At 56.4% G+C, this 25,027-nt stretch overlaps 1 long non-coding RNA gene across 1 annotated transcript; it reads left to right on the forward strand.

The window, feature by feature from the left end:
• Nucleotides 1-8,343: 8,343 nt before the first annotated feature.
• Nucleotides 8,344-12,690, forward strand: LOC117287366. The gene is made up of 3 exons (XR_004518687.1): nt 8,344-8,723; nt 9,630-9,781; nt 11,552-12,690. It is a non-coding gene; the product is annotated as an uncharacterized LOC117287366 (long non-coding RNA).
• The last annotated feature ends 12,337 nt before the right edge of the window (nt 12,691-25,027 follow it).

Below are 25,027 nucleotides of genomic sequence, written 5' to 3' on the forward strand. Positions count from 1 at the left end.
AGAGACTTCCCTAGTCCTCCAGGGCCAATATGCAGATGGATCCCGGGTCCTTGGTGTGCAGCTCCAGTCTGAGGGGAGACAGGACCCTCAGCCGTGAAAATGACCGAGTAATGAGACACGCAGCAGAAACTTAAGCGATGTGGACCTAATTACAGCATCGCCAGCTACTCCGAACTCCTCATTCACACGTTCCTGAGGAAGTGGCAAGGAGCAAGAACGCGTAAATGGAGGCAAATTAATATAATTACCTGAGCTAGCCCTTGCCAGCTTCGCATACCAGCAGAAGCCACAGAGCCTCTCCTGGAGGAGCGTGGTCATGGTGGCTGCCCCTGCAGGCCGGGCCCTTGAAGCCTGGGGCACGCGTTCCAGGGGGCCTCGAATCCAGAGTCCTGGGCTTGAGTTCTAGTCTGCCACCCGTCTGCCACCCGTCTGCCACCCATCTGCCATGTGCCCCAGAGGTCCCCGGACCTCTTTGACCCCGAGACCTGCCCAGTGCCAGTCCAGGTGTGCCAAGTCCTTGTTCAATCCAGACACCACGCTAAGTGCCTTAGTCCCTTGATTCTGTGACCCACTGGTGCCACCCCTAGAGGGAGGCTCCGTGAGTGCCCCTACTTTACCAAGGAAACCACAGTCGAGGAGGTGAAGTCCCTTGCTGGGATCACACAGCACAGCTGAGGTTGCAGGACTGCACACTCGGTGCCCAGAGCCTGCTCTCCCCGAGGCCTCTTTCCTCAGCTGCAGGACCAAGCCCACTTCATAGCCCACCCTGTCCACTTTGCTGCCTGGTGATCCCCGATGTGAAGAGGTGCCCAGTGCCAACAGAGGCGTGGCCTGCTGGCACACGCTCAGCCTCCAGCCTCTTCCAGAACATGGAGCCATCGGCAGGCGACCCCGTGGCTGTCACCAACATGAACTGAATTTTCATGGAAAATAGAGCAAGTCCTGGCCCACGGGGGGACCTCAGCAACTGGAGAGTCAGGGAATCATGCAGGAGCCTGGCAGGTATGGCCTGTGTTCAGCACGTGAAGCAGCCCTGGGCTCGAAGGACTAGATATGAGCTGGGCTGGAAGTTACACAGACTTTCCAGGTTGCAGGGGCTGGGACCTCAAGTCCAGGTGCAGGTAGGTGGGGCCAGCTGGGTGGTAGGCTGAGGCTGGCAGACATCTTCAAGCATCTTTTCGGATGACAGGGAACCCTGAGCTGCTGCAAAGGAGGCATTTCTGTGAGGCTGGGCTCTGCCATCACAGGCAGGGCTCTGGAGCTTGAGGCTGTGGCCCTGCGTGACCAGGGGCCCACCCTGTTTCAAGTGTTGTGAGTTCTGTTGGGCCTGAGCCCAGCTCTGAGGGTGAGGCTCTGTCTCCTTCTCTTGTTATTTCTGCTCAATTAGGTGACAAGGCTTTTTTTCTCTGGCAAATCCAGGGACATGCATTTATAGGCTGCTTTGCATAAATCAGGGCCTCATTTGCAACAATTTGCATATTTCTCTGGGTGTGAAGTTCAAGAGGCCCAAATTTAATGCGTGTAAAATGAAGCCAAAATGTTGAGTTCATGAGAGCCGGTGGATCCCTGCAGGCAGGGAGGAAGGAGCCCGAGGTACGTGGTTAGACCTGAGCCGGCTCTCCCCGTGGACTTGGGGCCGGGGGAAGGGTGCAAGGGGTCTAGGGAAGCTGAGATGAACCCACACGGCAGGGTCCCCGACTGCCCCGTGTGGACCTTGGAACAGGAGCAAACCATATGTGTGGTGGCAAGTGCTCTAACAGGGCCTCGCCAGTTCACTGCCGCCTAAGGGACAGAAGAGGCGGCTGTTGTCAGTGCCACCTAGACCTGAGCGAACTGAGGTGCAGAGTCAAGGCAGCCTCTCCAAGGCCGTGAGACTGGTCTAACACAGGACCGTTTGTTCCAGAGGCTTCTGCCTTACTTGAGGAGAGTGAGGATCCTCTCCTCTGAAGGCCCCATGTGTCTGTCCTAGGAGCTGTGGTCCCTCATCCTCCTCTCTCACCCAGGGAACGAGTCCCGTCACCCGCTCCTCCTGGCTTGGATTCCCCTCGGTTGGTGCAGATGCCAGAAGGGCAGCAGTGCCACACCTCTCTGTGCCTCCAGGTTTCCGCGGCAAAGAAGGCCAGCCCAGCGTCAGTCTGGCTGACAAAGATCGTGTGTCACTTGAAGGAAGGAAACTCAGTCCCAGCACCTGGCATAACGTTCCCCCCGCAGTGCCTGTGCCTGTCCCCAAATGGTTTAAGAGGAATGCACATCACAGGGTGCACCTGCCTCCCTGGTTGCCATCCCCTCTGTTGGGGTTAAAGACAGTCTCAGATTCCTTGTCACTCTCCCATGTTGAGAAGCAGGTTGTTGTGTAAAAATCCAGGAAACCGAATGGAGACACCACACAGGCAGACCCAGGTCTGAGAGATCAGAGAGCACAGCTTGCTGTCACACCGTGCACATGGCTGAGCCATCTCAGACACGGGCGCCTGGTTAAATGGCCAGATGACTGTAGATCCAGGCGACGTCACATTGAGCAGAACCACTAACTGAGCCCTGGCTACCCTCACATTCTCGGGGGGCCACAACAAAGGCTGCCGCTGTAACAGGCTGTTTTGCAGTGGTGGGTTTTGTGTTTTACATGCCTTCACCAGTTTCTGAAGTAAAGGCAATCTTTGGGGTGCTCTCCAGCTTACTCATCTGGTGGGGTTGTCAACCTTAAAAGTGCTTTGTCCTTTGGCTACAGGAGTGAATGTGGATCCAAGCCTGATCATTATAGTCACTCATCACTGGCAGCAGTGATTGGTCCAGAGATGGGCACATGACCTAAAACGAACCAATCAGGGCCTCTTCCTGGCTTTTCTATATTAATGCTGGGAGACCAAATGTCTATTTCTTCCTGGGTCCATAGACTGGATGATGCATGCCCTGACTGTGTGGTTGTCCTCCCCTCCTCCATCTGCCCCCTAGCTTATTATGGGACAATCCCAGCCACTTGGAGGGAAGGAGGTAGGGACAGGAGAGGTGATGGTGACAGCCCCGGGTTCTTGGCCTGCCTGGGACAGCTCCTCCTCTGGATTCCAATAAATGTTCCTTTTTTCCTTAAGTTAGAGTTGATTTGCATCACTTAAACTACTAGGACCTAAGTCCTGCTGTCTCCATTTCACCCTTTTCTCTTACTGACCTTTCACAGCTGGCCTACCAGGGAGGCGGCTCCTGATTGCCATGCAGGCAGGAGCAGGTCAGAGGCCAAAGGGTGCTGAAGTCCATGGTTCAGAGGGCCACAGGTCCCCTCCATGTGGCAGCTCTGCTCTGGGGCACAGGGAGGCAGACGGGGCAGGGGAGGTGAGGGAATCCCATTAATTTCTCCTGCTCTAAGTCAATTTAATGAGAGCCTCCAATGACTCTGATTTGATTTTTCATTCTCACTATTACAATTATCAGCCCAATGCTACCAGCAGCTCAAGCCTGAAATGGGAACTGTGGCCGAGGCTGTCAGAAAGGGAATTGTACCCAATTACACCAATTATCTAATATTTTGCTAATTAGACACCCAGTGCTTGTCTCTAGATTACAGCAAGGGAAAGCACTTAGCACCTTCACTGTTATTCTCGGCTGAGAGCCGCTGGGATTTTATGTCCCAAGGAGAACTTCCACCTTCAGGATCCTTCCTCCTGATGTCACCCCCTCAGTCCTTCTTGCTGCTCTCTCAGGGGACAGAGTGCAGGTGATTCCGATGTGACCAGCCCTCCTTCGCGTGTTGGTAAGAAGTTTCAGGTGCCCCAAACCTAAGACCAGGTGGCTCGGTGGAGGGTCTGTGCAATGAGTCAGGCTGGGAAGGTGTTCAGAGTTTGAAATCTTCCTCCCCCTTTACAGGTGGGGAAACTGAGACTTCGAAAGGGTGTGGCTCTGCTAGGGTGCCGCAGACACTTGTGACTTGAACCCCAGGACTCCTGATCCCTCGCCTGAAAATCTTCCCACCCCCCTTGGCCTCACCTGGTACATGAGCGGTGTGAATTTAAGGTTTACTTCCCAGCAGCTGGTGGTGTTTGTAAGCAGATGGTGGATCAGAAGGAAGACAGAACGGTCAAAACTGTGCTGCCTCTGGTCACTCACTTGTCCAGGGCTCCCACATCTTCATGTGGACCAGCTTTCCTTGTGGGGGTGTCATCAAAGAACTGGGTTCAAATCTTGTATCCACTACTTACTGGCTGTGTGATCTTGACCAGATTTTTTTTTTTTTGGTACCGGAAATCGAACTCAGTACCTTGCTTGTGAGGTAGGTGGCAACACCACTGAGTTTAAATCCCAGCCTCAGATTTTCAACCCTTTGAGTCCCAGTGGGAGCAGAAGGTCCTGCATGAGAAAAAGCTCATGGAATCAGGGCTTAATGGTTTGGCCAGAAGAGCCACGTGGACACCCAAGATTCAGGGAGAGGAAATTGAGGGGCGGGTCCATTGTTTTGCAATAGTAATAAAAATGGGTGCTACTGTTTGGTGAGGGGTCACTGACAACTCCAGGCACGTGTCAAGTGCTTTGTGTGTATTTCCTTATTTAATCAGTGCTGGGAGGCCCCTGAGAAAACAGAGGCTCTGGGAAGTTGGTGACTTGACCCCCTCGGCATGTGGCAAGCTTGTTTCCAGGGATCTTTAGGGCGAGATGCATCCCTGGGTCCTGCAGCCTCTGGAGGAGGACAGGGGAGGGACAGTATGTCTTAGAACCCCTACCACAAGCACCTTCACCTCTCCCCAGGTCCCCGTCTCCAGAGCTCAGGCCTCAGGGCCGCTGCTCTTGGAAACCTGGTCAGCTCTGCTCTGTTGAACTTCATTATCTTTATCAAATTAACTTATGCAAGCCAGTGCGGTCACCTAATTAAGACATGTCCCAGGGCCCTATGCTGGCTGCTTAACGAGGCGGGAACTACTGGACTCAGGTTCCAAGTGCGCTGGGTGAGGTGGGAGCGGAGGTATCGGAGCGTGACGGCCACTGCTCTGAGGCTCCCCTGTGCCACCGTTCAGGGCTGTGTGACACTGCCAGTCACTTGGTCCGGCCCCTGCCCAGGTCCCGCTCCACCAGCTGCCCGCTCAGCACCCAGGAGGGAGGGTGCGCTGCGGCCTGCAGTGCCTCGGTCTGCCAGGGTGGGTCTCTTGCTCTGAGCTGTTCCTTGTTAATTTTGTGACCTAGATAAGACTTTCTTTGGAGCCTGAAATGGCTCGGTCTTGCTGTAGAAGGCCCCCAATTTGCTTAGTGAACTTCCTTCCTTTCTGCAAATGAGATGCTTAAGCTGGGGTTGGGAGGTGAGTGAGGGGTCTGAGTGGCCGAGGCGGCTGTCTGCCCGGGAGGAAGTGAGGGGTGAGCCAGGGATGGAGGGGGCAGGAAGAGGCAGGGACGGGGTCCATGTCTCTGGCTTGGGCAAGTGGACAGCTTTGCCCATGCATTCATGCAAACATTCACCCAGCACACACTCGCACACACACATATGCAGACACAGATATCCCTCACCTTCTACATGGCAGGCTCTGGATGCTGGCACTACGATAAAACCAGAACAAAGCAGACCGCGTCTTGGTCTCGCAGAGCCAGCGGTCCAGTGAGAATTAGGTTCTATGTTTGCAGACATTTAGAAACTGTAAAGTCGCGAGTCTTCAGTTCACTCCGTCCGAAAGTCAGACTCTCTCCCCCATAACATCCCTAACTTGAGTTAAGGGAGAGCTGACGGCTTGCCCTGACCTCCCTCAGTCCTTGCAAAGAGCTGGGAGGTGGGATTGCAGGTTTTCCTTATCTGGCCACAGATGCCAGGGAGATGTCGGGAGGCCGAGGTGTTCTGGCCCAGTTCACAGCACCCCCACCTGGCCGAAGCCTGGACTTGGCTGTGCTGCCTCCTTCACCTTACAAATCAGGGTCCCTCCCAGGGGCTGTCCAAGCTAGATGGTCCTGCCTCCCCTTGAACTCTTTTTTTTGGTATCAGAGATCTAGCTCTGGACCTTGTGCTTGAGAGGCAGGCGACAGAACCACTGAGCTACATCCCTGGCCCTTACCTCCCCCGTTCCTAGCACCACAGCCTCCACCTCTGCCGGACTGGCTGCTTCTCCTGTCTCAGCCAGAAGCCTGCAGCATATGTCCCCCAAGCCCCCCACTCTCTGCCTCCACCTCCACTTTCAACCTGCTGGATCTGCTCATGGGGGCTGCGGGGCCATCTCCAGTAATAGTGAAAAAGGAATCATAATCACAAACACAGCAGTAATCGCCACCCTTAAGGTGGGCTTGGGATGCGCCCCCCCCCCACTATGTAATCTTCCCGACGAGTTGAACCTGGTAGGTGCTGTGTTTATTTCCGTTTTCCAGTGCCGGAGTTGAAACTCAGGGAGTTGAATCATCTTGCTCACGCCCAGTAAGTGGCACAGTGGGATTTGAACCTAGTGCTGTGGTTTCAGGGCCCACACCTGACGCACGGTGCCCCGAGGTGGAGAGCGGAGCTGGTCTGAGAAGGCCCCATGGGAGCCTGTGCTGATCCAGCTGATCAGCAAAGAGCTGCAGGGCCTGCGGTTCAGGGATCAGGAAGCAGCCTGCAGTGCCGGTTGGTGGGCAGTGGCCTGCGGCAGCAGCCTAGAGTTTTGGGGTGATGAGGTGTTATTGGGGTGTCATTCCTTGTGACCCTCCATCTGAAGCGGGCTATAGCCTCCTGTTCCCATCTTTATGGCACTGCTGAGTTCTGAATGGTGACTGTTTGATTCTTTGTTGGATTTTCCTTCCAGAATGAGGCTCCAGGACAGCCAGGGCTTTTGTCCTGCGCAGTCCCAGGTGGGGTCCCCTGCCCACAAGTGGATGCGAGGACCGATTGTGTTTGCGTGGGACGAGACGTCCAACCCCTTCGCCCAGTGGTGGGGTCCGGCTGCGAGCCTGCTCCTGTTTCTGCATTTCAGCCCAGGTGATCACAAACCAATACACGGGGCCACCTTCCGCTGGGACCAGAGCGCCCCTTCTTTCCTCTCCGGCCTTAACGTGGTTGTGACCTGCCTCGTCCCTGCCATAGGGAATGTCGCTGAGGCTGCCCCTGGGGACCCAGCTCAGTTTGCCTTTAAGTTTTACAAGCTGGTTTATGCAGCTCCAGGCTTGGGTATGAAAGCGCACACGCTCTGCTGAACATTTATGGCCACAGATGGCTCCTCTGAACAGAATGAGAGGGGCTGGGCATGGACGGGGTGGGGCCGGCGGGGCAGGGGAGACCCCAGGGCTGGGCCTCTACCCCCCCCGCCCCCTAGGGTCTGTGCTTGGCTGATTCCCAGTCTCAGTCCCGATGCCATCACAGGTTCACGTGTGGGCACAGCTGGGCGCAGAGTGAGGCGAGCAGACATCGGCCACTGCCCGGTGGCTGTGGGGAGACTGGGGTGTGGGTATGATCTGGGTCCTTCGGGAGCAAGGAAGCCTGAGCAGGCAGGGATGGGGCAGCCACTCAGGGTTGATTTCAGGCAGAGCCCTACAGAGGGGGCCTCAGCCAGATTCCGGGGGCACCTGGAGCTTGTTACACCCCAGAGTCGGCCCTGACTCCTGGAACTGTCGATCATCAGCCAGGTGGCCGACTCCCGGGCAGCTCCGCTCGCTGCAGATGGCGACCAGACGGCTCCAGCAGCCAGAGGGCAGCCTCGCAGAGGAGTGGCAGGTGCCACCGTGGGAGGGGAGGCCAAGGTCCGCAGGTGGGGCACTCAGGGATGTGGAGGGACATGGACAGTCGCACAGACAGGTGGCAAAAGACAGGCGAGTAAATGAGATGCCACCAGGTGATGCCGGTGACCACTAACAGAGCGGCTTGACCGGAACAGCTCAGGTCTGTGCAGAGCTTGGTGCTGACCCAGGACGGCAGCGGCCCGCAGTCCTGACCCCTCACAATGCCACCTAAGGTATTGCTATCTATTTTACAGCGAGGACACTGGCACAGAGACGTCGTGTCATTTGCCCAGGGCATCTGCAGGGCTGGGGGTTTCCAAAAGGAGCCCCGACCTGGCGGCCCTACTGGACGGGTTGCAGGTAGCACTTTGCTAGATCCTGTTGGTCGCTCAAGTCACTCAGCAGCCATGCACGGAGCCCCGATACCCAGCTGGGAACGGGCTTGGCGGAGCGGCTCCCACCCGAGCAAGCGGCCATTCTTGGCCTTGTCTTCTGAGAAGGCAGGGAGGAGAGGCCAGGAGCATAGGCCTGGTGAGGGACTTCCGGGCAAGAATCAGGAAGCCCCGTGGGCCTGGGGTACAGAAAAGAACCCAAAGTTACCGGGGGCGTAGGAAGTGCCAGGAGCCAGCCCCAGTCAGTCCCGAGGGGTTCAGCTGTCAGGTGGGGGCCTGGGTGCCGAGTGGCAGGTACGGCTGTGTAACCGAGCCGGCCCTGGGCTGCTGGAGGGACGGAGGCGGCCATGGTGGATCGATAGCTGTGGGGAGAGAAAGGAAACCGAGGACGGGAAGGAAAATGAAGCTAAGTTGCCTTCGGAGGCACTGGGCGTCTGCAGAGACGGTTCTCTGTCTTTCCAAGGTGCTTGTAGATTGTGGCCTCTGCCTCCGCTGGCCTCTCCTCTAAGGATCTCAGCTTCCCGAAGGCCATGTTGGGTGAAGATCGGAGTCGCCCAAGGGGACCAGCAGGTGGGGCCAGACCCCGGCTCTGACCTCACGCCTGGGTGACAGGGGCACACATTGCTCCTCGCTGAGCTCATCTCCCACCTCCATACCATGGGCACACAGGCCTTCAGAGAGCAGGTGAGCAGGGCTCCTGGCTCCACCTGGTGCCAGACACGAAGGCCGAACTGTGTGAGCGCAGCACCCTGACACCCTGAGAGGGAGGCTCTGAGTTTCTCAGGCTTCTAGCTCTGCTGTAGGCCCCCAGGCTAGTGGCTCCACCTCTCTGAGCCCCCGTTGTTTCTGCAGTGTTGCTGCCAGGTCCTCAGGAACCGTTGCGATGCCAGTTTCCTGGTGTCTGAGGAGATAGGCATTTCTTCATCTGCCATTTCTGGAATGTTCCAGGTCCTTCCGGGACATCTCAGGGCCTCACAGCTCAAAAGGGAGAGGGGCCTCCTGCTGGTTCACGGCCACAGTCAGGTGGGGAAGCTGTCCCTATGCCACAGCCCACCTGCTCTGGGATGCAGCCGCCTCACCTGGGTGTGAGTCGAGAGGCAGCCTCTCACCTTCACAAGTGCCAGCTCTGAGGCCTGATCAGGGAGCCTGAGCTCTGGCCTTAGACACGACAGGGCTCCGCATGGCCCCACGTGGACCACAGATTCCTCTTCCACCCAAGGTGGCTGGATGCTGGCCTCCCAGACACCGCGGGGCTGACGGTGTGTGGCTGCATGGTCATGGGCTCTTTGGCCCTCAGCAGAGCACGGGGAGTCCCAGCCCTGCCTCGTCAGGGAGACAGAGCGGGACTCACAGGGACAGCGAAGTGACGGCATAGATGGCCCCCTGGACACAAGGCTACGGGAGCCTGTGCTACCCCCGGAGCCCATGAGGGCACCGGAAGCAGGTGATGATAAAAATCACGCTGGTAACAACTCCATTAGCAAACTCGTGTGCTGATCATGGGCTCCGAACTTTATGGGGCTTTCTGTGGGTTTATTTTAACTCTCACAAAACTCTGAGAAGGCGATTATTACCCTCTTCCCTCCCCAGCCTATTCCTCTGGTTCCTGGGATGAAATCCCAAACGACTGGCATCACGTCTTGTCACAGATCTGCGTTGAGAGGGACAACTCTGGTCTCTCCACAGATGCCACCTGGGCACTGCCTACTGGGGTGACCCTAGGACCTGCGACCAGCCCTCAGGTAACCGTGTCCGGATGGAGCCCCATGGCCAGCCCCCGCTGTGTGCAGGAGGAGGGACCCACCGAATGGCGCCCGAGCCAGGCACCCTGGCCAGATTCCCTGGGCTTGGTGTGGCTAGGGTTCGAGAGACCCTTCCAGATGAGTGTTGAAATGTGATCGCCACTGTGAGAGCTTTAAAGGTGGAACCTTCCAGAGGGGATCAGAGGCTTCGCCCTCCGGCGTGGACGAATGCTGTCAATGTCGGGAGGGTTCTGCTGTCCTGGAAGTGGGTCCCTCGAGAGGCTCTGAGGTGGCAGGAGCAGGTTTCTGATGAGCAAGCTCTGCCTGATTGCCTCTCTTTCTTTAGCGAGCTTGCCGGCCCTCCAGTCACCTTCTGGGGGCCACAGCAAGAAGGTCCTCTTCGGTGTGGTCTCTGATCCCGACTGCCCAGCCTCCAGAATGGGGCCAAAGACACCAGTTTATCCCTTAGCCCATCCATGCTATTTTGTTGCAGTAGCACAGACTAAGAGCAGACTAAGTCAAGGGACTCCGGGAAGACAAGAAGCGCACTGAAGGTGTGCTTTGTGCTCCCCAGACAATCTCGAAGGCCCACCTCGCCCCCAGCAGCACACACTTGCAGCAGAGGAGAAACAGGGTCAAGACCAGCTCTAGCTTCTCCTGCAGCCCTTCACCAGGGCAGAGGCACCGAGTCACTGCCCAGTGAGGAGGGACGGAGACAGAGGAGGGCAAGGGAGAGCAAGGGCTGTGTCCCAAAGCCACACCTGGAGACAGGGATCAGCTTTCCTTCCGCAGCCCTGCTGTCTGCAAGGGAGGCAGCTGGGAGGCAGAGGTGGAGGGAGGTGGGCAAGGGGTGGAGGTGGGGAGCCGTGCCCTCCCTTAGTCCTGACCCCACCCCCAGTGCGGCCCTCAGCCTCTGCTCTGTGCTGCTAGCCTCACCCCCTTCAGCCTCCTGGAAGGACTTTCCCGGCTCATCTGGCTCAGGATTCCTTTAAAGTAGTCAAATCCTTTTTTGAAACAACATTACCTGGACTCCCAGCACATTGCATGGATCAAAGTGGGTCTGGTCTGGTGGCAGCTGGGGTGGGGACTAGGAGCCCACTTTCTCTTCCTGTCCTTCAGGCCTCCGGGGCCACTATAAGGAACGCTGGGGTCTCAAGGGATGTCCTCCGAAGACCCCTGATTTCGCCGTATCTCTCCTGGGAGGGAGGCCCAGCAGGGTCGCTGGACTTGCTGAAAGTCACCCAGGGTGTCAAGGCCAGAGGCCAAGTTGGGGTGTGGCCGGCATCCCCCTGTGCTCTGCACTGCTGGGGGCTCAGCTGAGCTGCACTGGCCAGGTTCCCTATGCAGCGTCACTCCAGCCCCAGTGCTAGGAGGAGCCTGCATGCTCCTGGGCAGCGATAAGGGCTGTATCAGTGGCTGGAAATGCAGCTCTGAGAGCAGTGTGATACATGGTGTTTGCAGATCAGCTTGTATGCGTATTCGGGCGGAGTCTCCTTGAAGAAAAGACAGAGAAACAGTTCAGTGTCCCCAGGGCCCTCTGGGGATGCGAGACCTTCTCTGTGGGAGCCCCGAGCTGGTCCCAGATAGGCAGGGACGAGCTGGGTCACCAGCAGAGTCTGTTCAGCCTCCATCTGGCTGTGTGACTTGGTTAGGCCTCTGCCCCTCTCAGGGCCTCGGTTTCCCCATCTGTACTAGATGCCATGGTCCCGATCATTTCTAGTTTCGGGTCCTCTAAACCTGTACTGACTTGGGCCCTGCTGGTTGGTACAGGGGAGCTCACGGCTGCTGTGCTGGGACCAGCTCTGCATTGCAGGCTCCTCTCTGCCCGCCGCGGCTCCCACCCGCTCCCCTCCCAGAGGACTCACTCCAAAGGAAGCCCGTCCTCTGTCAGCAGAGCCGCCTCACCCGGGAAAGGGACTTTCATCTCTTTGAGCAAGACTTCCTGCTGCATCAGCAGAAACTTCAGGCTCCCCAAGAAATAGGCTCCGGACTCCCTGGGCAGCCTCCAGAGAGCCCAGCCTCTTCTGGGATGTGAGGGCTGGAACCGGGCACAGCAGCCGGGGCAGCTCGGGGGTTCAGGGCACAGACTTTGGGGTAGGACACATCAGCCTTGAGTTCTTGCTCTGCTGTGTGACCTTGGGTCGGTTGCTTTCTCTTATGATTCAGCTTCCTTAAGCAAGCTGAGGAGACAAACTATAGTGAATCAGCAGGCCGCGAGTTACTCCCTGTTGTGGAGGAGGGTAGCTTTGCCACGAACGACTCTATTTTATAAAACAGCAGTTTGCTCTGTTTGGAGCACAAGTGGTTAAGCAGAGTAACTCGGAAACTCGACTGGGCCAACAGATAACCCCCAGGTGCTGGACATACCAGACTCATGGACAAAGCCAGCTCCTGGCCACACAGCACCAACACGAGGTGTGAGCTGGTAGATTCGTCGTGCTGATAAAGAATAGCCACCTGCAAACTTCTCCATGAAACCAAGAGCACACGGACGCGTGACAATACCTGAATTACATCAGACAAAACCAGGCCAACGACTGCTGCTGTCCTCTCACCTGGATCATACCAGAGAAGGGACACCCACCGCCGGGCATGGAGGCGACACACACCGGACCTCATCCCTCAGACCACCCTGTGAGGGTGGTCAGGTCGGCCGGCAGTGAACTCCAGTTCCCAGTTCCGCGCGGCCCACTCCAAGTGTCTGCCCTCAAGACAGGCTCTGACCAGCTCTGAGCTCCCAGCAGGCCTGGAACCTCACATGGACCCCTGGGGTCACCTCCCACATCTCTGTGGACTCTGCCTTGGATCGCAGCCCTCTGCTTGGATCCCACAGCCCCTGCTAGCCTTTTCCCAGCTGCTGTGTCACCTGCATAGTACTGTGTAAAGTGTGACGTGTGACTTGAGTGTTTGTTTTTTTTTTTTTTTTTTTTTTGAGACAGGGTCTTGCTATGTAGTTCACCTGACCTGGAACTCACTATATAGCTCAGGCTGGCCTTGAACTCACAGCGATCCTCCTGCCTCAGCCTCTTGAGTGCAGGCAACCATGCCCAGCCTCTGGAGTGATTGAATAGACATTAATACTTAAGACTGAAACAGAAGAGCCTGTGATTGCTCGGCTCACTGGCTACTGAGTGAACCTCGAGTACTTGGCCTGATAAGGCTGATGAAATCAGAGTAGCTTGTGAATTTATTGTCATTCAATAAACTCGGACATTGTGGAAAGGCACAAATGTGCCTGGGCTATGTTGTTGGCACAGCTCACTTATGACAAATAGTATGCAACTAAATTAAAGGAATAGTTCAAGAAATAAATGATAAGACGCACGACATATCTGGTGCTCTGCCTAGTTACTGGGTACCGACGCCACTGTGATAATCGATTGAATTAACAACCCCGGGGTTTCAGTCTTTACCCGAGTCCTCTGCAGTGGGACCCTGAGTTCTGCGGCAGTCTACAGGCAGCCGCTGTTTTCCCAGCGGTTCTACTTGGCCCTTGACTTGCTTTGGCCAGGAGAATGTGGTGGTGAGGACACACCAGTCCCAACTGAAGGCCTTGCACAGGGCCACAGTTTGACCTGCATGGCTGCCTCTGCCAAGGGGACGTGGCAGGCCAGTCTCCCACCTGAAGCCAGCCCAGATCAGCCACAGGCCGACCACCCCAGATGCAGAACCAGAGCCACCGAACCAACCCCCAGACACATGCGCTAAAGAAACGCTCCCTGTGCAAGCTGGAGAGTCAGGACAGAGATCACGGGCACAGATATTTGTGTTCAAAAAACTAAGAGTGACAGAGGTAGCCCATCTGGCTGTGTGGCCTTAGGGAAGTCACGTCTTTCTGAACTGCAGATTCTCATTTGCTGAACGGTAGTGATAACACACAGGCTCTTGCGGGGACCGTTTTGGGAAAGGAGCAGAGCTTAGATGTGGGAGTGAGTCGGGGTGTTTTTTTGTTTTTCAGAAGGTCTTTCTTGTGCTGCCTGGCTGGTCTTGAACTTGCGATCCTCTTGTCTCAGCTGCCCAGGTAGCTGTGACTATATGTGTGTGCCGTTATGGGCTGGTCTGGGCTCTGAACCTCAGCTTGTCTCCCCTGCTCCCCTCCCTCGCTCCCTTCCGAACCCAGGATCTCACACCTTCTACCGCCGAACCACACCACTAACCCTGTACCACTTCCTTTAACCTTGACCCTGTATTACCCTGACCTGCCTCAGCCTTTCCCCTGCGAGGTGCTAAAGCACTGTCCTGTGTTCAGATTCAAAATTCTCACATCAAAGCTGAGACCACGACTCGTTTCGGCTATCCAGTGCTGCGTAACAAAACACCCTGAAGTCAGTGGCTTGAAAACCTGCTGCTTCTTCCTTTTGGGGGTTGATGGGTTGGTATTTCTGCCCCATCTGTGCTCAGTAGGGCGACAGGGTGTATGTGGGGGCATACTGGGAACTGAGACTTTTCAGTATCAAACCTGGAGAGTCCCAGCTGACTAGGCTGGGTTGGTGGCCCTTGCCTCTGTCTGCTTTACACACTCGGGCAGCTGCAGCCAGTGCTGGCTCGCCTGGGCTGGGACGTGTGAGATGGCTCCCGCTACACGGCTGGCAGTGGGTGCTGGCTGCGGGCTGGGGCCCGGGTAGGGTGCTGAGCCGGCACTTCCTGATAGCAGGGGTCTCCGGGCAATGCCCCAGGAGCGCGTGTTCAGAGGGACATGGCCCCTGGGTAGCTTCCGCTAGCTCCCGCCTGCTAGCGTCCCACTGACCAAAGCAAGCGGCCTGGCCTGTCCCAGGTCAGCACGGGAGGGGACCCCAGGAGGTACAGTTCCGCAGGCACGGTCACGGGCCCCCGTGTGCTGGTCTGCCGCAGGCGCCATGTTCGTTTGAGCGGTGGCTGCTGTCCATCTCACGCCCGGCCTGGACCGAGGCTCTCCGAGGTCCCCCCTTCAATCCTGCGATTCAGGAGGATGAATGATTGGTCTGAGGCCACCCAGGGAGGCAGGGGCAGAACCAGATAAATCACAGCACTCACTTAAGCACCACTATTGATAAAACAATCAGTAACTGAGAACCGACAGAAACATAAAACATTATACACGGGAGCGTTCACGAAGAGTGTTAAGTGCAGCGGGACATTGTTGGGGCGGCCGACCCGACCTGCGTGGCTGCAGACCATGCAGAGTTGGGAGAAAGGGGAGAGGGGCCCAGGGTGGTCACACAGACCCTAGCCCCTTTCCCATGACAGTGTGAGGCCCTGCTGGAGGGGCCGTGTGTTCAAAGGTCTCGAACTCACAGCGATCCTCCTGCCTCAGCCTCCCAAGTGCTGGGATTACAGGCACGCGCCACCACGCCCGGCAGTTCTTTATATTCTGGATCCCAAAACCCTGTTGACAGGCAGCTAGGCGGGTGGCTAAGGTCAAACTTTGGACTGGGATAAACAGGAGGTCGCAGCCCAGACAGGTCCTTTATTGGCCGTACGACTTTGGGCAAGGGCACCGATCTCTCCGGGCCTCAGTTTCCTGAGAGAGCTGCAAGGATGCAGTGAGAGGGTGCCAGGCAGGGCCTCCCTCGCTGGGATGCTGCCATCCTGTGGCAGAGGTGGCAGGGCCCTGGGCACAGAGGACCGGGCAGGCCCTTCTCGGATCAGACGGGACTCTGCCTCTAGTTTAGGGATGCAGTGCAGCTGTGCCCGCCTCCCCTACCCCTCCAGCCCCCTCAGTTCCAGCGAAAGATCTAGAAAAAACGAGCAAAACAAATGGTTGGCTGGCGGCCCCCGCTGTTGATTTATTTCTGGGAAGGGCCTGTGTCCCCTGGATCGGTGACCTCCATTAATGCTGACGTGTTCAAGCCACACGTCGGGATGCAGTGTGCCTCTCCCGTCCCTTTAAAGAACCCGCTGTTAAGTTTCAAAGAGCTTTGCTCAGAGCCGGGAGCTCGAGTCCTCCCGGAGGAATCTTCCATCAGACGCTAGTGATACATCGGGGCGGGGAGGGCTGCAGCGCTCAGCTTGGACGCGTGATCCTGCGTGGGATGCTCCGTTCCCCCCACTGGGACGAAAGGCGACGCATCCCAAGCGGAATACAGGAGCGAGCAGCTGGCTGTGCCTTGCAGGGGGCTCCTCGTCCTGGCTATGCTGGGCACTTTGCAGAGCTGTGTGCGCGGTTAGGGGAGGGTTGTTAGTCCCATTCTGCAGAGGAACTTGAGGCCCCTGCCTAAGGTCCCACAGCCCCATAGGCTCCAGCCAGGAACTGGACCCCCTAGATTGTACATTGCTCTCCCTGGAATGACCCCACTCCTTGAGCCCTTAAAGGCAAGCAGGGCCAAGCATGGTGGCTTTTTAAAAACATTTTTTGTTTTTTGTTTTTAACAGCAGGGATCGAACTCAGGTCCTTGCACTTGTGAGGCAGGCGGTGGAACCACTGAGCTGAATCCCCAGCCCCTGTGGCATTTTATAGCAGGGAAACTGAGGTCTGGAGAGGCAGGCAACTTGCCCAGGGACATACAGCAAGTTGGAGAAGAGAGATTTTCCAGGGATCGCCCGAGAATGTGCCTCACCTGGTCCAGGGCCGACACCTGCCAAGCCTCACTTTTCCTCCTCTCTCTGGAGCCCAGTAAAGAGGGGGTGACAGAAATGAGGATGGAGACCCAGCAGGGGGAGTAAGAGGCTGCCTGGAGTCCTCCTGTGCTCCCTGGTGCCTTTGCCTCACACAAGCCATCAGGCCCGGGGTTGCTGCTTGGCTGTGCAGTTTTCAGAGGCCAGGCTGGGCTCCCGGGGGAGCTTGGTGCCTTCCAGAAACCTGACTGCACCTTCTTTTCCATCTCATCTGTACATGGACAGCCAGCCTAGCAGTGACCTTGAGCAGCTTCCAGGACCCACTAAGGCCTTCCCTCTCCCCTGCCCTGGCCGCGCTACTAATCTCTGCATGCCCCGCCCCAGCCTGCCCGTGTGCCTCTGCCCTTTCTCACTCTGTTCCCTGGGTTCAAACATCTTCCTTCTCCCTGCCCTGCCTCACAAAGCCCTACCTCTTTATTAAAAAAAAATTTTTTTTTGAGACAAGGACTTGAACTTGAGATCCTCCTGCTTCAGCCTCCCATGTGCCAGGACCATAAAAGTGTGTACCACTACAACCAGCATAATTCCTGCCTCCTCTTTAGTGCTCAGCATCCCGGATGCCTCTTCCAGGAATCCCTCCTGGCCTTAAGCCTCGGACTGAGACCTTTTCTGGACCACTGCCGCCCCTGAGCTGGCTTCTTTCCATACTGATCATCTGGGGGAGGCTGCTTGCTAGCTGTCCTGGAGCCCTTGAGGTAGGGACACCTGGAGGAGCCCGACTCCTATCCCACCAGGCCTGGCACAGGGTGTTGCCCTGTGTGTAGCATCCCGCCTCCGTCCCTGTGAGGTGGGCTTGACTTGCTGCACACACGGGTGTCTGGAGAGGGCCTCGATGCCAGCTGCTACTTCAGGCACAGGCCCGGGGGTGTGGTTTCAGGTCACCTTTTGCCCCCGAAGGTCCCACTGGTCTGCAGGCTCCTCTGAGCCTGGTGCAGAGAGCAGCCACTGGAGTGGGGGTCAGGGCAGGGACCCCTGGGGCCTCCGTTCTGCACCCCTCCCACCCTCCCATCAGTCCTGCTCCCAGAGTGCTCCAGGATTGATATTCTTCCCTGGCCCAGCCTAGGGCTGGATCAATTCCTCCTTAAAGGCACAGGCCTCCCTCTGGGGCATCCCAGAGGAGGTGGCTGTTAATTACCAGGAGCTCTTATTCACTGAGCATGGGCGGGAGCCGGGAGCTGGAAAGTGTCAGCTGCCCAAGGCCACAGCCCTCAGTCCCACAGGCCCAGCCTGGAGGAACAGAACTGGGACCCTCTTTATCTGATGCGGGTGTGCATCTGCATCACTGAGAACTTACCCACGGGGGTCAAACAACCCTAAAGCTCTACAGACCTCCACCACTTCATGGTGCTGCCACCCCTCCTGTTCCCCTGATTGCAATTAGGGAGGAGAACACACTGAGCAGGACCAGCTGAGTCTGGGGCCTCTGCCACACTGGCTCAGGGCAGGGCCTTCTTGCTTTGGTTGCTGGCAATGCTTGGGGCTTCCTATTTATTTACTTATTTTGTTTGTTTGTTTGTTTTTTGAGACAGGGTCTCACTATGTAGTTGAGACTGACCTGGAACTCACTGTGTAGTCCAGGCTGGTTTCGAGCTCACAGCGATCCTCCTGCCTCAGCCTCCCAAATGCCAGGATTACAGACACGGCGGGGCTTACTTCTTAGACAGGAGGGACAATGATCTCACCGGCAGGCTGTCCCTTCCCCACCCCAGGTGGTGCTGCTGGTGCCCAGCCACTTACTGTACAAAGGGCAGAGAGGCAGGGCCGGCTCTGCTTTCTACCCCTGACTCGTCATGTGACCTTGGGCGAGTCACTCCACCACCCCAGGCCTCAGTTTCTCCATCTCTGAGAAGTTCAGTTCGCCTGTGCTGAGTGAAGGAAAAGCACTGGGTTAGAGGGAATGGATCGACTGCAAGGGACTCAGAAGCCATGGAATCTCATTTTGTCCTTTTAAAGGTGTGGTCACTGAAGCCCAGAGAAGGAGTTTCCAGAATTGCACAGCGTTTAGGATGGAGCCAGGGATCAGAAGTTCCCAGCATCGAGGGCCACAACCCACGAGATATCTGGTGCCTCGACTTCCTGCCGAGATCCCGGGCACTGTCCCCGGCAGGCTGTCACTCATATCTGGGCTGCAGGCTCCCTAACCCCTGTCTGTCGGCCTCTCCAAGGTGTCCAGCCATCTAGGCTGTGTCCAGGCCCCGGCTCAAGGCAGGTGCACACATCCAGACCGACGACCGAATGTTCTTCAGGGGGCCACCACTAGGGCGCCAGAGGAGGGCACACTCTGTGGGCCGCGGAACCCACTGGGAGACACGCGTGGGTAGAAGCTGGTTCCCTTCGGTAAGTGGGATTGGGAAGGTGGGAGCGGTCCAACAGGAAGTAGAGAAACAGCCTGGGAATGAGCGAGGCCCTGATGTCCAGGAGGGACTGGGACCTGTCCTGGGAGACTCCTTCTGCCCTAGTGCTGATCCCAGATGATGGACCATGAGCGCCCAGGGCGCTGCCCCGCAATACTGATGTTCAAGGAGCACTGGCAGCCCCATCTCTGTGGCTGCAAGAGTATTGATCGCCGGAGAAAAACTGCTGTTCCGGAAGGACAAAGACCCCATCTGAGACTGACCCGAGTTTGTGGACACTGGGAGCTTTGCTCTCCGCCCCCAGGCCCTCAGCAGCTCAGTGTGCTGTGCGCTCACTTTCAGCTGTGTCCGCTGCGCCCCAGTCCTCTCTGAGAGCCCTTGGGAGAAACACTTTTGGAGCTGGCCTCACGCTTGGGCGGCATCACCCCTCCTGCAGGGCCTCTGACCCCAGAGGCTCCGATTCAGCAGGTCTGGGGAGGGGCCGGAGTCCCCATTGGCAGGCTGCACCTTAGGTCAGGAGACCCAGGAGGTAGTGACTCTGGTTCACCGTCCGACACATTAATTCAGGGAACATTCACCTGCTGGCACTTCGGGCACCAGGGCAGAGAGAGAAACCCGTCACAGCCCTTACCCCCAGGGGTCACTGTCCAAGGTGCCATCCATCCGCCCGCCCGTCCATCCGTTCACTCAGTCGTTCATGTCTTCATACTCAAAGTCAGGCACAGCACCAGGCCTATCGGGCTATAGGAACATACCTGAGGTGGTCTCTGCCCTCACAGTCACCCTTGGTGGGGAAGACAGACAGACAGACAGACAGACAAGACAGATAGACAGACAATTAGAGGACTCTCAGCAGAGTCCGGATCCCAGCAGCCAGGTGGCTCGTTCTTCTCCTTTTTCTCATCCTTTTCTTCCTTTTCCTCCTTTTGCTCCTTTTTCCTTTCCCCATCCTGGCTTCTTTTGGTACTGGAGGTTATTTTCAGGGCCTTTAAACTGAGCTGCATCCCCAACTCTTTCTGATTTTTTTAGAAGTCTGAGATAGGGTCTCACTACATCACTAAATTGCTCGGGCTGTGCTCAAACTTGCCACCCTCCTGCCTCAGCCTCCCAGAGTGCCCAGAAGCCAAGCGTCTTGGTGGGCAGGTCCGGTACCGAGCTGGGTTGGGACAGTCACACAGTCCTCTCTCAGGCCTGGCTCTGGGGCAGGAAGGAGTCTGTGGTGCTGGCTGGTCTCCCCAAGCTGGGAATGGATGGGGGCTTACAGTGCCCTCCTTGATTCCCTGATGATGTCGTGCATCAGAATGCAAGCCCTCTGCCGCAGGGAAGGGGAGGAAATCCATTTCCCAGCTAGGAAATTATTGAATATTTAGGAGCCCGAGCAGATCGTTTAGAGGGGAAATGAATTTCTCCGGCTTGCTCTGGCTGAGATAAATCAGCCCACATGCTCCTGTGTTTTCATTTAGCCCCGCAGAACCGGCCTGATGGGTGTTTGTGCAGTGCGAAAGTAATCGCTCTCGCAGAAGTGGCGGCAACGGCTTCTTCAGCCACCGGCTCCCCCTTAAGGCTGGCGTGCTGGACTCACGGGACGTTCGCAGTGTCCCTGCCTTCCTGATGTCTGAGCTCTCTTGGGTGAGGGACGCTGGGTCTCAGATGGACGAGAAGGTGATTGTGGGTTTGCTCTCCCGGACTGCCTGGGATCGGGCAGAGGATGGACCCAGTGGTTCCGAGTCCTTCCTGCCCCGGGACGGTGACGCCAGATTCTCAGCCTATAAAAGGTACTAAAATGTCTGTCCTGGCTTCTGCCAAAAGCTAATCTTTCCTTCAAGACTTAGGCTTTTTAGACAAACCTTTCCCATTAGGGGCCAAACAGTAACGTCCTCTGCCTTCTGGGCTCTGTGATTTCTGTCCCAGGGACTCGACTTGACCCTCGTAGTATGAACAGAGCTGGAGGCCCAACACGCTGTCTGCACATCAGGACCCTGGCACTCCGGCCCGCCTGCCTTCGCTGCTCTGGAGGCTGAGGACTCTTTAGGGGCTTTAAAAAAAAAAAGGAATCTGTGTTTCTGGCTCTTGTCTGGTTGTAAACCAACTCTATTTCCTTTCTTTGATTAGAAAAATGTTTGCTTGTGGCAAAAAAACATTAAAATAATCCAGAAGGAGAGACAGTGAAGGTTGTTGGTGACCTTCTCCCGTCTGAAAGCTCACAGTTTCACGTCTGTGTACTTTCGTCCTCACGCTGTGTGCATTTTAAAGGCCATCTTGGGCAGCCTGTGTTTACTGAGGCTGTTGTATCTTGAGTTCCACGTTGACTCTGGTTTAAAGGCAAGCGGGAGACAGTGTTGGGACACGGGGCCTGGGGGGAGGGGAAGGAAGGAGATTTCTCCTTGGGGGGGTTGGGGGGAGGAAGAGCCGGTGGGCCGGGGAGGCCCGGAAGCGGGAGCCGGGCTCAGAGGCTGCTAGGAGGGACTTGCCCCGGGGTTTGGTTCTCAGGTGCCCGAGGGGCTCTCCCAGCGCGGGCCTCAGGGCACGGAGGGTCTGTCCCATCCGGAGGAGGGAGGTCTGCCCCTTTCCAGAAAACCTGCAAAAGCAGTGGGAGATGCTGTCTGCCCCTCCTTGCTCTACCTGGTTCAACAAGACGCCACAGCCCGGCCCTGGACGGAGAACCGAAATCCCAAAGCACTCACGTCCCATGGAGGAGGACACGTCTCTTCGCGGTGGTGAGGATGGGGGGCAAGGCCGAGGACAAGAAGGCCGCCTAGCAGCTGTCCCCTCCCCACGGAGACGGAGCGGAGCAGAGGGCAGTGCGGAGCATCGGGCCCCGAGGCTGGACTGCTGCCGGAGGTCTCGGCTGTGCTCTTGCTTCCTCACCACAGGCAAGGTTTGCTCCATCTGATCTCAATTTTCTCTCCTGCAAAATGGGTATAATGTCAGCAGCCGCAGGAACACATGGGACTGCTCGGCTGAAAACCATGGGGATCAGTTTTCACTCCTTCCATAACAGGTAATGAGAACCTTGACTTAATCTTGTACCCCATCCAGGCTGATAGGCAGCTCTGGAGAAAAGTGCTTTTTTTCCTCTATCTAGGATCTTAAGATTCTTTTTGCTTTTATTCCTGGGGATTTAGTACTGAGGATTGAACCCAAGCTGCATCCCCAACCCTTTTTATTTTGAGACAGGGTCTTGTTAAGTTGTCCAGGCTTGGCCGGAACTTGTGATCCTCCTGCCTCAGCCTCCCAGAGTTCTAGAATTTGATAAAATTGAACAGGGGGCTCCTTGATCAGGAACCTTGACTAGCTCCTTTTGAGGCTCTACCCTTAATGCCCAGCCTGGGCCTAGCACACGGTTGAGGAAGAGCGGGTGTACTGCAGGATACTCGGAGAAGGGTTTTCTCCCAGATGGAGCTGGAGGAAAAAGGAGAAGCTGTGACCAGCCCCAGCCCACCTTTCCTTGGGCCTTGGCTGAGCCCCGGTTTTCTTGCCTTTCCTTCCCAGCCCCCCGAGAGCCAATGGGCCCAGTTTTCTGTACCCACCATGCTATGCCGCAAATCAATTTCAGGCTGGCTGCATCCAATTTTGCTCTGAAGTTCAGAAACGAAGAGTTGTAATTAAAAAACAATAACAACAGTGGAACAGAAGTTCCGCTATCTCAGTGGCTTCTTCCCGGGCGCTGGTGAGGGCCGCCGGCTCAGCCTTGCGTGGTTTTGGAAGGGGTGCCGAGCTGGGCACAGGACCCACTGCAGGCCCAGCAGGGTGAGCCCGGAGGGGTCTTCTGGGGCCTGGGCTCCCAACAGCCACTAGTGAGCACATACTGTGGGCCTTCATCTCCTCCTTTTCAGACCCGGTGAAGTAGGGACCCTCGCGTCTCCCTTTTAGAGATGGGGAAACCGAGGCACAGAGAGGCGGACCCCTTCATCCAAGGTTAACAGCCACAAGGGGTTAACTGCTAAGATACCGCATCACATACCGCTGGAATAAAACAAACCAACAAATAAACAGAAAACCAAAGGTAAGGTTAAGCTCCTGAGTTCAGAGCTTACAATCTGGCTGGACGCTGGATAAGAAGCCACACTGAGAGCCCAGAGGAAGAAGGCAGCGCAGCAGGCCGCTTGGTTTTCACCCTGCTTCTAGGAGACGGTAAGCAGGCCTCGCCCGCCCACGGAGCAGCTTGCTGTGCGACTCTGGTGGCCCACAGATCCGATCTGAGCACAGTGGCGCCATCTGCTAAACGAGGGTTGGGATGTCTCGTCTCAGTCTGTGGCCGGGCTCCAGCGTCCTCTGATTTTCTAAATGTGTAGGTCTCACAGGTGTCGGGTGTGCATTCACCCTGGAGCGCAGAGGTGCTCAGGTGGGAGGCGCTGGGGGAAGCTTTACTTCTGATTTGCCGCAACTGCTCAAGAGCAATGATGGTGACAGGAGGCCGGGAGTTAGATGTAGGTATCTTTTGTGTGTGCCCATAAATATCATTCCTGCCTTAATTAGCAGCCGGCATTCAAAACTGGGTGATTTTTCATCTTCCCTTGGGAAAAGAGATGGAAAGAGCAAATTTCCCTTTCTTGGAACTTCCTGGAAACGGCCAAGGTGTGTGACATGGGACCTCACTATGACCCAGCATAGCATCGTGGGACACAGGCTCCACCCCTGTACCTCTTGGGTTCAAGTCCCAGGGCTGCTTTTCCAGCTGCAAGTCTTTGCCAGAAGACACTTGGTGCTTCAGTTTCCTGAGGAGGGTAAAGCCTGCTGTGAGGGTTAAATGAATTCATTCACACCACCTCGAGAGCAGTGCCTGGGACCTGGCGTGGGCGATGCCAGCGTGGGCTTTTATTTCTATTATTTCCCCCCATGTGTATGAGTCGGCTCAGGCTGTGGAACACAACATCATGGATTCTGGAGCTTAAGCAATCAAGGAGGGTGGAAGTCCAAGATCAAGGTGCAGGCAGGGTTGGTTTTTGTTTTGTTTTGTTTTTGTTTGAGACAGGGTCTCACTTTGTAGTAGAGACTGACCTGGAACTCACTATGTAGCCCAGGCTGGTCTGGAACTCACAGCGATCCTCCTGCCTCAGCCTCCTGAGTGCTGGGATTATAGCTGTGCGCCACCGCGCCCGGCTGTTTTTTTGTTATGTTTTGTTTTGTTTTTTGGTATTGGAGATGGAACTCAGGACCTTGGGCTTTTGAGGCAGGCGGTGGAACCACTGAGCTAACCCTGGACCCAGGGTTGGTTTTTCCTGAGCCTTTCCCCTTGAGTCTTCGTGCGGATGTTCTCTGCGTAGGTCTCCCTGGTGTCTCTTCCTTGTCTTAGAAGGACCACACCATATGGGACAGGGCCCACCCTGTGACCTCACTTAATCTTAGACGATGCCATTGTGAGTTAGTCCTTAACTCTGGGCGGTGGTCACTGGCCTGACGCTGGGTAGCTCCTGCTCTCTCAGGACAGGATGTGCTTTATTCTAATACAGTCCCCACCAGGGTGACCACAGCATATGCAGGGACTAAAGGGATTCCTGGGACATGTGACCCTTAATCTAGAAACTAAAATACCTGCACGGGTGGTTGATTGCTCTCATCGAACCACAGCCTCCTCTTCGCTGACTTTCTCTACTTGGCCCCTGAGTTTGGCCCCGGACACGGGGTGACGCTGGACCCAGGAAGGCTGATGGGAGAGGGAAGACGTAGACCTTAGTGCTGGCAGGACGGAGGGGAGGACGTGGCGCCTGGGACTCTGCTGGGGCCCGGGCCGGCAAGGGTTAAAACCACCCTGAGAAGGCACATCCGGCAAGCCCGAGGAGGGAAGCTGTCGCAGCATTATCATGATTAATGTTATTTCAAAGACTTAATTTTGCCCCCTCTTCCAGAAATGTTTTGTGTGCGGTGGTGCTGAGCGCTATCTCTTGATTCTGAGTGTCCTTTTCCCTGGAGTAATTTGGAGCAAGGTCGCTGCCTCTCTCGCCTCTGATCTTCCACCATGACGGCCCCGGAAGCTGCAGGAGGCTGCTAGATGGAGGAGGTCAACGGGCCTCTGTCATCCTCACGGGCTGCATCCACTCCCCTCCTTGGGCAAGCAGAGGCTCCAGCCCCAGCGGGCAGCATGGCGGGGAACTGGGGGTCGTGCACACTTCTTCTGGCTCTGCCCCTCGTTGCCTGGAAACCTCCTTCTGGCTCAGTTTTCTCTCCTGTAGAGTGGGGACAGGTTGGGGCTTCTCCTTCCGGTGGTCCCGAGCCACCTGTGCACTTACAATCACCTGGCGGGCCGTAGGGTGGGGCGTGGCGTTGGCTGCAGCTCTAGTGTGTTCTAAAGTGATGC

Source organism: Fukomys damarensis, unplaced genomic scaffold (assembly GCF_012274545.1).
Source record: "Fukomys damarensis isolate Sample0158 unplaced genomic scaffold, DMR_v1.0_HiC HiC_scaffold_23, whole genome shotgun sequence".
Lineage (NCBI taxonomy): Eukaryota > Metazoa > Chordata > Mammalia > Rodentia > Bathyergidae > Fukomys > Fukomys damarensis.